This window comes from Sinohyriopsis cumingii, chromosome 12, assembly GCF_028554795.1.
Source record: "Sinohyriopsis cumingii isolate HCF-2022 chromosome 12, ASM2855479v2, whole genome shotgun sequence".
NCBI lineage: Eukaryota > Metazoa > Mollusca > Bivalvia > Unionida > Unionidae > Sinohyriopsis > Sinohyriopsis cumingii.
The window spans coordinates 129536606-129552266 of NC_142972.1; the positions used below are offsets into that span (position 1 = coordinate 129536606).

The 15661-nt window shown below is 42.3% G+C and overlaps 1 protein-coding gene across 1 annotated transcript in view; it reads right to left on the reverse strand.

The window, feature by feature from the left end:
• LOC149787447 (protein mono-ADP-ribosyltransferase PARP12-like) overlaps positions 1-15661 on the reverse strand; it is a 79783-nt gene that overhangs the window by 39930 nt on the left and 24192 nt on the right. The gene's annotated exons all lie outside the window — the stretch shown is intronic.

Genomic DNA, 15661 nt, shown 5'->3' on the forward strand with positions numbered 1-15661 from the left:
ATTGTAATCTTCGGGATGTCCTTTGATTTCATTGTCGATTGCAGCTGAGGCCGTCAAAGACGAGATGGGATGAAATTCGACCCATTGGTATTCTTGCATCGTCATCATGGTGGGTGGCCTGGCAAACAGATCCAGTTCCGACCTGGAACAGGCGCATGACTCTGGGTACATCATCTATTTCCGCTATGATTTAATGATCAAAAACGACCAAGTCTCGAACAGTTCTTCTTTTCTTAGTCTTTCTAGCTTAATGAGTGTGAGGTCTTCTGAAAATGGTGTTTTCGTCATCTTTTTCTGCCTTGTCCTTGCTGTGGCGTTAGGGAAGCGGAAATGTTTAAGTAGCGCCCAGGTCATTTGTAGGAGATTCTCGTCGTCCCAATATGTTTTGCCCGTTTGAAGCAAGACATTTTGCTTGCTATCAGGAAAGCTTCTCTGAAGTTTTGTTTGTGGTTAATGACATTTTGGAGAAAATATTTACCGTGTGTCAATGCGGCATCTGTCAAGGCGTACAATCACCGTTTCACCATCGGTTTCAACACGGGGGCCTCCTAACGAAAGGCCGATTTCAATATTTCACCTAAACCATGTCCTCGCTGTTGAGCGACTCCTCGGTGTACTGGATACATGACTTACAATTCGTTAGAGAATCGTTTTCGAAAATGGAGTATCGCCGTGACTTTTCCTTTGGAGAATGGAATATTTTGTCACAGATCTCCTGTTATAGTAATGTTTACAGTGTCGAAATACGACTTACTGACGGGTGAACGTGACATGTATTTCCACCTTCCTGGTCATTGGCCGTGGTCGAATCCAATTTGAAAGGAATTACACGAAGTAACGGTACGGAGGTGTGTCCAAACCACGTTGTACTCCACCACACTGGAATACACAAGGATCAAAAATTGACTCCTTCCTTTAGTTCTAACGGGGATCCTAAAGCCTTGTACAAATCCATATTACTTTTGCTCTTTGGGCCCAGATTCTGTGCTACCGTCCACCCAATAGTTCAAACAAACTATCCTTAAACCTGAGGGACAACGTGTCAGTTTCTTGATATTTTATCAGTAAGCGACGAGCCACTTTTTGGTACTCAATTTTAACACTTCTTTTGGCTCTATTAATGACTTTGCCAAATGCTACATCGAACCTGTCAGCAATGGTGTCCACCAAATGTTCACAACTAAAATAATAACCTGACGAAATTTACAATGTGTAGATGCTGAAGGATGAATTGCTTGCTGACTGTGTGTCACATGAAAACCCGATTTTATTTATTTCTTCTTGCAACTGGGCTTTCAGGATTTCGACCTGGAAACTGTATTGCTTTTCAGTTATGGTTTTGATATGGGTAGGGTAAATCATCTCCACCAAAGCCACCTTCCAATGAGCTTCGTGATCTAATTGAATGGACTGAGGTAATTTGGCCGTGTAACATCTTAAAGTGTTATTGGGCAACACTTCCATGGAACTGTCACTGGGTAAGATTAAGTAAAATTGGTTGTTCATAATTCCAGAGTTCTGCGGCTATTTGAGGGGTCACTGGAAGTCAGAGGAGTGGCTCCGCCGAAATGTTGTTGTTGGGGTGGTGACTGACGCTAGATACAACATTCTCATCGTTTCCGTTCGTGGGGTATTTCAGGGAAGGATTGGGAGGAACGTAACGGAAAGCAACTGCTCAGTAAAATGGTCCACAATTGTTTGTCTCCTTATTGCGAACTTAAATTGGCACTGGCCGCACCAGTGACACAATTCGTTACAAATATTTGGCAGAAAAAGACGATTTGCTTTGTAGGAACACGTTCTACACACCAAACCCACAAGGGTTGTTTTTGTAGATCTTGCAGAGAAGAACTGGGTGAATGAGTGGTCACTGCAGTGGTAGGGGTAGCTGAGGCTGTGTGGAAGGACATGATGGTCACTTCTTTTTATAGTCGATGACTTGCGAAGCGTCGACCCAAGAAACTAAATTGGAAGGATATACTTTCCAACGCACTTTGACTTCTTTGACACGTCGCTTGCCCACTTTACGGGTTCTTCGTTCAAGAATGCTTTCGTTGTCGTCAACTTTGTTTTCGGTTTTGGTTTCGTGTTGTAACTCGGGCAAGTAAAACGTTCCTTTTAACACCTCCTCGGTCATGTCTTCCAATTTATAGACAGCAGGATGACGACAACGCACTCATCCAGTGACATGAAACAATTCGGTGGTCCAGTTGGGTAAGTAACTTTTGTCGAAGGTGCGTTTGGGTTTGTCAATGCGAACCCATTCTCCTACTGACAATATTCCACCTATCTTGGGCAGTCACTTCTTGGGGGGGGGGACACGTCCTATGCTTCGATGGTAAGATTGGTTGTAGGCTTGAACCAAATGTTGTAGAACGTTGATGTACTTGAGAGTGTGTTGATGCCAAAAATACTTCCACATGAGTTCTTTCAAAGTACGTTGAAAACGTTCCACGATGTAGGTTGTTGGTTTCGGGATTTTCGGTTGTGAAAAAATGAATGTCACATTTCTTTAATTCTTTTTTTTTGGAATACTTGATTCAGAAATTCGGTGCCTTTGTCGGTTTGGCATCGAAGATAGTGACGACGACTTTGTTTCAACACCAATCGGAGCGCTCGCATAAATTCACTGCTCGATTTGGAAGTCAATGGCACGACCCAGGCAAATTTGGAAAAGACATCAATGACACAAAACAATACTTTTAGCCACAATTGTAGGTGGTCAAATGAGAGACATCGGCTAAATCGGCATGCCATTGATGATCGATGCCCTCCACTTGTGTGCGACCTCTGGTACATTTTCGTCGAATAGGTTTGTGTAAAGTGTACGTGGTTTGTTCTTGCAACCACCGTTGCAGTTGAGGTAAACGGAGACTTTTCAGACGGGTTTTGGCAGCACGATACAATTTCGGAACTCCTCCGTATTTCACAGGATGGGATGGATCGTAGTAAATGCTGCCTAACACCTTCTCCATTTTTGTTAATAAGTCACACACTCTTCACTGATGATACTCTTTTTTCGTGTGGTATTTTTTTGGTTTTTAATGCTTTGCGTGTCCGGAAAGCGATAAGTGTCGAGGAGGAAAAGGATGTCTGAACAGGGGTAATCGGTTCTTGTATCACTTCTGTCTTCACCTTCCTTTTCTCTTCTGATAAAAAGGGTGGTCATCATCTGTTTAATCCCTCCAATTCAGGATGTAGGTGGTGTCGTTAACTTTTTCTGGTGGAGTTTGAAACTCTTCCTCTTCTCCATGTTCTGTCTTAATCATTGGGGGTAGTGGTGGTGGTGGATTTTTCATCACGGTCTTAAAATCTTTCAGAATGGTCAGAACTGTTTCGTCTAAAGCTTTCTGGTGAAAGAGTTGTAGTCGTTACAAGAGTAGCAGTACTTTTGCGAGGTTTCCCTTTTGGACAAATCCTTACGATCCATCTTCGATTGCAGTTCGTGTTATAACTGGGATATCTTGTTTAAATTCGGATTGGGAGGCAAATGCGGAGTCCGTTGTTCTTGGCAACGATGATATTCCATCCCTCGTTCGTAAGGCGCTCAAGCCAGTTTTCGTCCTTCGAATCGATAAAAACGGCCACATTTGAGATTTTTGGAATACCGAGGTCCCTTTTATCTTCTTGGTCCTTTCTATCTTCCTCCCTCGATACCTCCCACGATTGTAGCCAATACTCCTTTGAGCAAGAGTCCTACCAACGCAGGCAAACTTCAAGCGCGTTGTACCAACACCTTTTTCTTTTGACGAATGGGGATTGTCTTTTGAACCATTTGGAGAAGAACGTGGCGCTGTTTGGCTAAGCATTGTTTACGGTGTTTAGACAAAGGTATCGTGCATTTCAAGACGTTAAAACAACGGTATCGATGACATCTTTGCAGGCGTTTCGAATTAGTTGTTTTGCCAAGGGTGGAGAAGCTTCTGACGGGACGGACAACATGTCCACAAGTATGACTAAACTAGAAGGCTGTCCTTTCCTTTTCTTTCTTTCGGGTTTAGAAGAGGGATGGCTTTGAGTGGATGACATCTTTTGGTGTTCAGGGGCACAAAAACACTTATTCCCATTCTTTTCCTAAGGCCTTTTTATACTGGAAATAGCCCGATCTCTCTTGGACTTTGATTTTGGGAACAGGTACTTTGTGAGCAGCTCCCACTTCAGCTAAAGAGGAGGAGGGTGCCACCGCTGGAGGAGAAGTTCTTGGAGACGTGGGTTTCTATTGTTTCATCAACTGAGGAAGTACCGGTGTCAAACTGGGTTTGGGAGGCATCCCGAACAACGGAGAATCAGACTAATCTGACGCTACTGGAGAAGTGGTCATCGTCGCTACAGGTCGTGGTTTGCGAATGTAAGGTTGAGTCCTGGTCGAAGTACCTCTCTTGTGGGTAGAACCTGTTTTCTGAGGGCTTTTGTTTTCCTGGGGCTGTGACCTGTTATTGACACCGTTGCTCTGTTTCTTCGTTGGCTTCGTTTTGCTTTTTTGGGAGTGTTTGTTTTCTTGGTGAGGACTTTGGGGGCATTATGATCCCATTTTAAGAGGGAACAAATGATGACACCTCCGAGAGAACCGCTCCCTCCAGGTTTTAAAATGACTTGCTTTTTGGTTTGACTGTCGATGCGAGGATCAGACGGTTGCGTCAAGGTTATTTTGTTCCTGTCAATAAAGCGCTTGGTTTGATGATGAATGTGAATGATGACTTGAAGTAGCTGACGTGCTGTCACTGTAAATCATTGTAACACTTCTTTGAGACTGCCTTCTAACACACGATCACGTATTTGTGCTTTTTGTAGGACTGATGCCGTACAAAGCTCGAGTCAATTTTACCGGAAGATGAGACTGAAGGGACGTCGGATGGGTGCTGTATGAGACAGGCCCAAGGTGTCCGAGGTTTTTATATATATTTTTTTTTTGTTAAGTCGACGACGGGGACGAGTGCAAGACAGGTCCTCCGTCTTGACACCAGTGGTGAAACAAATGGGTACGAAATGGCAAATAATCGAGGTGCTGAGTTTTAAATCGACTAGTTGATAGGCGTGTGGGGTTTGAGTGCCATCGTCGTAAGCATGAGTCATCCAAGACGTTCCTAACTGTTTGGCTAAGACTTGCGCTTGCGATTTATCTCTAGGGCTTTAAATAAGACCACGTAATGAGCATTGAGACTGATGGTGCGTTTGGCTTTGCTTTGTTGAAACAAATTGTGAGAAATGTAATTGACACTGGCATTACGATGATACACTGTGAGCATAAACCACAGTTTAATTCTTCTTCATCTTCTCATATCATGTCGTCGAAAATAACCAGATGGGTTTCACTGGGGTCAGACACGATTTCGTCTTTCTCGTTAAGAATGCCTTCCACAAACACGATGGAATCGCCAAGACTTTCTCGCAAGAGACTGTACGCCGAATGCCACTCTTTGTAACGCGACACATTCGTTGAGGTGGACGATCGATCAAATTATGTTTATGTTCGATCAAACATTTTCTTTTACCTCAGCATTTAACATGTTAAGGGGATTGCGAAGATACGAGGCATACCACCTAGCAGATTCTAAGTGTTCGTCGCTGACTTTGAAAGTGGCGGAAGAGGTAGCAGAGACAGCAGAGGTAGCCATAGTGCAGGGAATGTCACTTTTGACACGAAAACAGAAAATACAAGAGTTTTTATACTTTTTCAGGATATGTTTATTGCAAGTTAAAATGGAACAACACGAAAGACAAAAAACTTAAAAGCCAAATGATTATGTAAAAAATAAAAAAATAAAAACATCAAAACGATCAAAGTGGACTAAACAAGTCACCGTACAACATGTGTTTGGTAACCAAAGTGGACTAGGAACACTATGTAGTGTTCTTATAGTCTCTACATTGGGTAATGCCACACTGGTGTCCTCCCGGAATGATCTTTCGGGAATGTCTGTGTCAGCCCTGTCCTGAAGGTAGTGGTTGTCCTCGGTGACGGGTTCGTCTTCTAGCACTGTCACTTATACAGGTTTAAAACTTACTTTTTTCCTGGAGGTTTGAATTGAGGATCACAACTCTTGATCATAATTGACCACTTTTTGGTTCAAGCCTTCTAACCCCAATTTGTCCAGTCACTTACATCTGTCCAATCCGGGTGTAAGTCACAAGCTACACACACATCGTCATACTCATCTTCAGTAAGTACATATTGACGAATCCTTTTCTTCTGTAGAGGCCGAGAATTATCCAGAAGAAAGCGCAAGTTTTTGAACAAAACGAGTCTCTCGTGGACATTTAAAGTGGTCGCATTCATGCTTTATTTGGTGGCAAGTTCTGTTCGTAAAGAGTGCACCAGGAATCGGCTGATAAACGAAATCACAGAAAGCAAGTTACTAAGATTCATACCACAGGACGAACCCAATTCAATGGACACAGTTCTTGTAATAAGTGTTGGTAATCCTCCATCGTCTGAATAGTAGCATCGATATCCTTCCAAGGAATTTGTTGTATCACGAGCGATAAAGGTTGTGGCATGGTAGCCCGTTTTTATACCCTCTTTTGTCGGAGGTAATAAGTGTAATGTTTGCACAAAACTGATCGTACTCCAGTAGCGAAACCAAATTATTTTGTCATTAGTTCACTCACTACACATTGTACAGAAGTTACCTATAGAGACAAAATTTGATAGCGTAAAAGATTTTGGTAATCCCCTAACTCTTCCACTGGTACTCGTTGTAGTATGGCCAGCATGTAACAAGTAGGATGAGTAAACACCAAAGTCTTCTGGTCCTCGTCCAGTTGAACAATGTCTGACCATTGGAACGTTTTCAAATGAATCACACCTCTTAAATCATTCAGGTACCAGTAGTGTAAAAGTCGGTGACGTAACGGATTCATTTGTTCTTTGTGTTTCACCTGAGATGATCGTATGATCAGAGATGATCCAGTGACGAATATAAATGATTTAGTCACTAACTTGCACGTCACGCTGTGTCAGAAGTTTCCTCTTGAACTAAATTTACGTTGTGTGCAAGATTTTGGTAACCCTCTAACTCTTCTTTTGCAATTTGTTGCAGTAATGCTACATTGTAGCAAACTGAATCAGCAGTAACAAACCAATCCTTCGTGCCAATGGGTAGTTGATCAATGTCTGACCGCTTAAACACTTCTGAATCAGCCATCTAATAGCTTTCAGGTACCAGTGGTAATGAACATAATAATTTCTGACCACTATCATCCAGGGTAACAGTCAAGCATATCAATAAAATCTTCTAATGTAACCGGTCTAAATCGGAATAATAAGATAAACGCACAACTGATCCAGAGCAATATGGCCCGTTTGTTCACTTGTTTCTCTTTCCTTTTGTGAATTTATCGATACAAAAGGTCTACAGTCACCCATTGATATTTTCTCTGGCAACAACCTGACAAACTTCCTTGCAGATATTCTCCTGCATTTCGTTTGGTAATCCTTCAATATTATTTTTTAAATGGGGTTTAAATACTTGTGAAGGTGTTGTACAACATTTGATTCCTAGCCAAGCTGGTTTCTTAAACGACATGCTATATCACTTCAATGACTCGTTCCAACCAAAGGAAAGTAGTGACAATTCGGAGACCATCGAGCATGTTCCAGGTAAGCCGAATCGTTTTGCTTCTACTGGTGTAGTGACAAACCACAACTGTAGCACTTGACTGTATCCCTTTCGTCCAAGTAGAAAATCCGGCTCTAGCTAATTCTTTGAGGGGTAGGTCCTCCTAGATATTTAGGCCATCTTCTTTGGAAGGTTCGGAGTCGACTTTCAAAGTTTCAATATTCAAGCACACGCACAGGGAACAGTCTTTCACAAGCTCATTTCGACGAGGGTAGTGTCAAATCCGCAGAAGATTGTTCAGTTTTGGATGACATCCGTAGGGTGGTAGTTCCATGCTGTCACGTGAAGGTTTATGCATCCATCAGGTTCGACACGCACAACATCACTTTCCATGGTAGGCATGGTAGTAGTAGTAGTAGTAGTAGTTAGAGCAAAGTTTTCATCATACTTTACTGCATAACTGACGTAACAGCCTACGGCATCACTCTCATCGCAAGACAAAGCATCGCGCCCTACTTGAGAATCACGAACTTGAATGATGTCTGATTAAAAGGATTCATCTTTCTCGCTTGGTCTTGGTATTGACAGTGAACTATAGATCTTGGACGTTGTCCCTTTTTAAATACTGACCAATATCAACGTGACGGTACGGTAAAGTGAAGTGGTTGGGAAGCCGCACTCGCTTCTGATACACAATCTGATAGAGATTTTCCAAGGGTCGACTGACGATTCGGAAAGTAGGTAAACGTACAGTCTTGTGCGGTTCGTAGGTAGTCACTTTAAAGTGTCCATCCTCTCCAGACTGCAAGGCTTTTTTCAATAAACCAAAGTTCTCTACACGACTGTTCCGATAAATGAGAGTCAATATTTTCACTTTACACTCCGTGTTTGTCACGGTATTCGTAGCCGTACATTTAGGATCGCCACTAGCGAAACTTAAAATCTTGCCGTTGGGGTGTTCGTCTGTCCAGGCTCCTAAATGGTCTCTTTCGAAGTCAGGGTGACGTTAACCCGAGCGGTCGATGCAGATGCAGCTGTCCGTGTCATAGTAATGGATGCAACCACCTAACAGTTCTTAAACTTCGTACAATTTTAAGCTTGCATCGGCTGTAACATAAGCCGCAATGATGACATTTCCAAATTCGTCAGCTTGTACAAAGTCCAGTTCTTCTTCGTAACTGACTACGATCAAATCCTCACGAACGACTTCCACGTGTTTTATGTATTTGGTTTTGTCGTGAATCATCTGGAAATACCGGAAAGGTTCTGTCAAATACCCCGTCATAGGTAAACACGGTCGTTGTGCCATTTTGCCCCAGAAGCACTTTAACAGCACTTTGGCAAACGATCGCCTTCCTTCGTTTTTCTCTGTGGTCTAAAGTGATGCATAACTACTCCCAGTATTTCTCTTTGAATTTCATTTGGTCTTCGGGAGTGCGCCACCAGTATGGATAGCCACTGGCTTCTTGTTTCAGTTTCAAAAAGGCATCCACGTAGTCTGCGTAAATGCCTTTCTGTGTCATGTGGCCCTTGTGGTACAGTTCTGTCTTGGGAAAGTGGTACATTTCGTACACTTCTAACAGTTGGTATCCCATGTTCAGAGCTTTAAACAATTCCACACTGACCCAAGTTATCGTCCATGCGCGTTATTCCAGAGTGAGCTGACAAGGCTGGTCTTGGTTGCACGTTTCGGCACAAGTACAGCACAAGTGAAACATCAGTTTTCCTTGGCAAAGGTGAGGTAAAACGGGATGGTACAAGTCCGTGGGAGGCAAGACTTTGCACTTGACCAAGCCTTCGTATTGTTGAGTGTTGTCCAAGTCGATGTGTTCGGTTAGCAATTGCACATGCCCTGCGGATAAGTGACAATATTTGCACACGCATGGATACAGCGAACACACGTCCAATAATTTGATTTCTTCTCCTTTCTCTTCGTCACCGAGGTACAGGAAACAAGTGGCATTTGTCCGCCCTCTGTACAAACTGTTCAGCGGGCTCAGTGTGTCCACCAGCTTGTAACTTTCCAAGATGCGTTTAAACACGGGATCGGTAGTCAAACGGTGATCGTACTTGTGTTTCCACATTTCCACCATTCGGTATCCTTGCTGTTCTAACTTCAAACGCCGCTGACAAGTGACCTGGTACAAGTCTTGCATAGTCTGTTATCAAAACTGATTTTTAGTGCCACGTTGAGGGTATCATAGGGAACATCCATGAAATAAGCATCCGTTGAACTCGTACGCGACCTTGGGGTTTTCTAAGTCCCATCCATCCACTAAATACGTTCCGATGGTCTTTTCGCCTACTCCGTTGCGCGAATGTTGGATCCATTTGTATTCCTTGTCGCACAAGTTATGTAGCCAGCGTAGGGTTTTGATTCAGTATTGACGTTTGAGAAAGTTCGTCGTTTGAGGGATGATGACAGCCAGTGTGTTTTCGGGCATGAATCGTCGACGGTACGCTAAATAACATGCTTTGGCTATAGTGCAGTCTTCTTTCAAAGGATCGATCCCTCTGTGTTCCATGAACAGTGCTCGAAATTTTCCACAGCAACGACCTAAAATGTCCACGTTGGAACGACAATACTTTAAAATTTCTTTCTGAAAATCGAAGGGGTTGGAGGAGTGAGCCTGGTACTAAGCGTAGAAAGCTTCTTGTTGTTCGGTACGCATGTTGTCCGGGTCGTAGTCGTGAACCTCAGGCAAATGGGGTAGAACGGCGTGCTGATAGGCTTCGGTACTGACAAAGTGCAGAAAGTAGCCTTTGGCCATTTCTGTAATTCTAAACGTTTTAGGGATTCGACTCAAAGACATGGCCAAGTAGTGCATCGAATCTTTAAACTGTACGTGTCCCACTTGAGTGGAAATGATTTTGGCTCCGTTAAAAGTCACATTAGGACGTTCGGTGCCTTGTTATGTATAGTATCTCAAAATAAACTGTCCATCATATTCAGAGAAATTTTGAGTCATTAACGTGGCATGGTGATGACAATCTCCGTAACATTCAATGTCGTCGATGGGGTCTAAGATCCATTGGTTAAAATCGGCTAGCGTGTTTGGTCCCCGAAATATTTTTTCACGTCCTCCATGAACCTTGCTGCAACGAGGGCAATGGCTGAAGATATGTACTTGGATGCACTTCTCGCATGCACGGTGAGCCATGCAGAAATTAGGAATGTTAATACCGATCTCTTGCATGCATTCGAAATCGACAAAGAAGAAATTCCCTTTCTTCGGGTTATCTTCCTCCTCTTGTTTAGAATGGCAATTTTTAATGTAGGATTCGTGTTCCAAGTGCACGATTTGGCGACAAATGTGACATATTTTGTTTCCTAAATATACGTGTGCCTAGGCACTATTGGTGCGTATGCGTTGTCCACAAGTAGGCCACAATTTCAGGAGTGGACGCTCTTTTCTGCTGTGAATCTTACGTCTTTAGATGCTGCTGGTAACAGGCTGGACTGACGAAAGTGTGCTGACAAGCAGGGCAATGCACATGTGGTCGTCCTTCGTCCAGACAGAGTTGAGAGTCGAAACATCCCTCACATTTAGATCCACAATGTTTGTGTTACTCTCGATTGTTGTAACATTAGTCACATTTCTCACTGTAATAACCATATCCCAGGAATCCGGTGATACTGGCTATGGTATTGAAATGTTCATTGTGAAAATAGATGTGAAAGTAATTTCCGTCTTTGAAATCTTTACCTCGAAACAACAACGGTACGCGCATTTCATGAGGGTGTACTTTCTAGGTGTAGCGTGGAGCTAGGACATCATGCAATTTTTGCATTTCAGGAATGCCACTGGGTGTGCCTTTGGATATCTCCGCTAGCTGTAACAGGAGTTCTGCTTTTCTTTGTTGTTTGGGTCAGTTCGATTTTCGAATGTTCTCACCAATGTCACCTTTTTGCGTCCTGTCCCTTGGGGAAGAGACACGTGGGTCATAAACAGTGTCGCTTTTCCATCGGTGATTTGAAACTTGTCGTTGGTTTGTTGCACGTGTTGAATCTTGTCGATGACTTTGGAACGTGTTAATTCTACTGAGCTGCTAAACTCGATCCAAACAGGGGACTTTAAGCTATCGTGATGAATGGAAAGTCTCAAGCGATCGTCTTCTTTGGCTAAACATTGTCGTTTCAGCGTGATTAACAAAGAATCCCACACCTCGGTGATGAAGCCCTTTGCTTTCTCTAGTGGTACTTCGGACTTAAAACTTTAAACTTCACAGTGTACGTATAAGCCGTCGTTCTAAATTTTCTAGAGGAGGGCATTTTCATCTCTCGAATGTGGTAGTACTTTTCAGGGTTAACTAATGGTGGTGAACTTTGGTTGCCTGTAGACTCTCTAGGTCTGGGTTCTGGCTAACTCGTGTTATTTTCAAAATCACTGGCGTGAATTTGTTCCACGACTTCAGCTACTGTAAGTGGGATAAATTACATTTCTGCCTCTTACTTGCTTCTCCTTTCTCCGCGAAATGATGTGGTCGTTTCATCTTGACTGCAAAAGTCAAATACCTACATTTTAAACGGCATATGTCACTTTATATCCATGTCAGACCAGTGTATATATATAAAGGGATAGTGTCTTCCATTTTAGTATTCACTTCACTCCCAAGCCGACCAGAACGATGGAATAGCCCACACAGATCGAGCTTTGCGAGCAGTCATAATAAAATTCCTTCAGACACGCTGAAGGACTACTCACACTGCTTTGGAGATAAAAGTCAAGGTACTTGCTATATCTGTAAGAAGAAAGAACATTGGTCTTTAGAGTGTCCCGACCGTCAGAAAAGCTAAACAGGTGTCAGAAGAGACATAACTCAAGATACGTGTTATCATTGTCAAGAGAAAGGACATTGGTCTTCACAATGCCCTTTGAAACAACAGGAGCAAGAGTAACAAAGGTGTTCAGAACAGGAAGAAGAAGAGGTACCCTCCCCAAAGGAAGAACCCAGACACGTTCAGAAAGAGAAAACCGAGAAGAAAAAAGACGAGGAAAAAGTGAGGACGAAGAGGAGGAATAACATGTGAAAGTGAGGAAGCTTAAAAACAAAACAGAGAGAGTGAACAGAGAAACAGAAAATGTCTATGAACTTCTTAAAGTATTGTGTTGTGAATTGGATTGTAAAATTTGTACCAGAATAGACCAGAGAGAAAACGTAAGTGTCTCTTGGTTTTAATGTTTTAGAATATGGATCTACACTCACGCACTCACTCACTCAGACACGTACATTATGGACAAAAACAGATCTTGAGTTTTAAGTGATTTTGGCAATTGAAATACTATTTCTTTTCGAGAGAATTGGGTAGCCCTTAAAGGGACCGTTGGGTATTTGTTTGTTGAAAAAAAAACTCAGAAACGGGACGTAATCACCTTTACCTGCCCTAAGCCTTTGCCACGGCCAAGGCCTACTTCTGGATTTGGTAGAAATCACTAGAGGTGGTAATGCAGACGTAGTAACACGGTTGGGCTGTTTCGGTCGGCAAAATCTTTTTCTCTTGGGTCGATTTCTCGCCTAATTTTTTTAATCGGTTGTATGTTTGGTTGTGTTATATATGTTGTATGTTGTATGGGTCAGCTATGTCTCTGTCCCGCCAAACGTTTTAGTTTTTTTCCCGCTCTTTGGTCCTATTGAGGTCAGTTACTTGCAACATTCTTACCCATCTCCAGTACCGTGACGTCACCTCCCATATTCCATTCCTATTGTCCCTAGACAGTCCCAATACTTTTTTGTCCCTCTATTCCCCATGTTAAATTCCCATTGTCCCCAGGGTACAACCCCCACCAGTTTGACATAAAAGTCCCATTGTCCCTAGGGTGCCCCCATTCATCGTCATCTAGTCTGATAGTTCTAGGATGAACAGAGCTCGAAAAATAAACTTAAAGCATGAAATCTAACCAGTGTAACAGGATATACCTGAATCGATGCTTGGATCAACACAACATAATGTGATGAAAGACACAAGTTTATGAAATGAATTAATAAAAGTATGATTATAATCTACAAATACAGTGTGATTCTTTCACGCTCTAATCTCATATAATCTCATATAATAGAAGTAAGCTTCACATAATCTCCCGTAATGAAAGCGAGATTCAAATAATCTCACATAATGAAAGTAAGATTCAAATAATATCATGTAATGAAAATGACTCAATTGTACTCCATTGAAACAACATAATCAATTCAAACAAACGTATGACACGTGACTGTCTTTTGTACAGCGTATAAATAGTAGCAAAAATTGCAAACATGTCTATTGACAAACCACACAATTCTCATGAATTCTTGGGTTGGCCCACACTTGCATTGGCCACACATACCCTGCATGGATACACCATGCGCACAAGTTTATAAATCAGCGGTTCCATCCTTGTATGGCCTTGATGGTCACATCAGCTTCCATCCCCTTACAGACATACAGACGGCCAGACCTACAACCTGATATACCCGCACACACATATGCACAGACAGCTACAACAAAACCAAACTAGTCATAATAACAGGTGCGGAATTAACATCTCTAGATACATGCGCCTAAAATAAACTCCTAATAGCAACTTGTAACAATTCAAAAGTTCACAACATTTCAAATTCGCAAAGTGATAAAGGCAACCTTTCACACTACGACATCAAAAACTTAATATGCTTCACATATAAAACAAAATACAAATGTAACACTTACCCCTATGGCTGTATAACAAAAATGGAGAACGTTCACTCCTTGACAAGATCTAAAAGACCAATGTCTCACTAAGAGAAGAAACTTGCCTTAAATCTACAGGAGAATGAGTATTAGTAAAGGTAAAATACCCATGCATACCATAGTTTTGCGTCTTTCGCCGCATTCGATCGACGAATAAAGACATGCTAGTTCAGTCGCTTACCTAGAAAAAAAAGTATCCACCATATATAATGCTGTACGCATACACGACGAAAATGATCAAATCGTTCTAAGGCGAAACCAAGTTATTTCTTGCCTTATTTTGTGACAGTCAGTTAAGCATTAAACCTGGACTATAGTGACCTACTTTTGGCAATTATGGTGGACTCATAAAGATGCAAGCCTTCGTCAAGATTCATGAAAGTAGATATACAACTAATGTATACAGGGTACAAAATAACTTTTTTCAGTCATGAGTTATATATGCCAAAAAATGTACATGTATGACACAATGACCTTCGTTTGATGAAAGAGTGTCGAACTAACTAAGGTACATGCGAGTGTCTACTTTGGTGATTCTAGCGAAAACGGAGCTGGTGAAATATGAAAGACCATGATAAACATTTGGCCACATGCAAATACCAATTCGTCGAAGAATCTGTCCATTTTGTCAGACAGAAAGCAGGGCTTAGGCACGAGTCAAAACTTTCTGTCTTTAACACGCCCTTGGCCGAGCAGCAAAATTTTGAAATAATTTCTATTGACAAAGAGCATAGCTGCCATAGGCTGTGTGGCTTGCAAGTACTTTTAACATATTTCTAGTGCTTTAATAATAGAACTCAAGTAATGGCGTGCCATTCGCCGCAAAACGCGGCAAAATTCCTGGCTTTCTCACTCATCTGGGTGACAGGGCCAAGATTCTTATTGTGGTCTGGCGTGAATCCCCAACATCTATGCGGCAATTTGCTGCACGCATTGCAGGCATACACTTGTGCCTTCTACTTGACTTTTTCAATGCCTTTGAAAAGCTCGTTCATGCCATGTCACGAGGTACATAACTGCCCCCACCCCTGATTAGCGGATCACAAGCAAAGGCAATTTTTGCACTGCCAAGTTCGAACTTCTAATGTCGATGCAACAAAGCACAGCAAACGTTTTAACTTGTTAGGCTATAGAATGTATGTATAATGGTTTGCTATAACACTGCAAGGGCGCGAGTGCTATCAAAAGCTTGCCCCTAAAGTGTCACAAGATTTCGCCATGGCGTGGTTCAAGAAGCAAGCCATTTGCCAGATTTACTTGTCAGCACCATGCGAAATCCCTTAGCTTCAATTTAATGTATGAATCCCAATTTACGTGCACTATGATGAAAATCTTATTTCTGCTGTAGCGTGGCACACATAGGCTTCGCTCCTGACCAAAAGAGAGGCTGCTA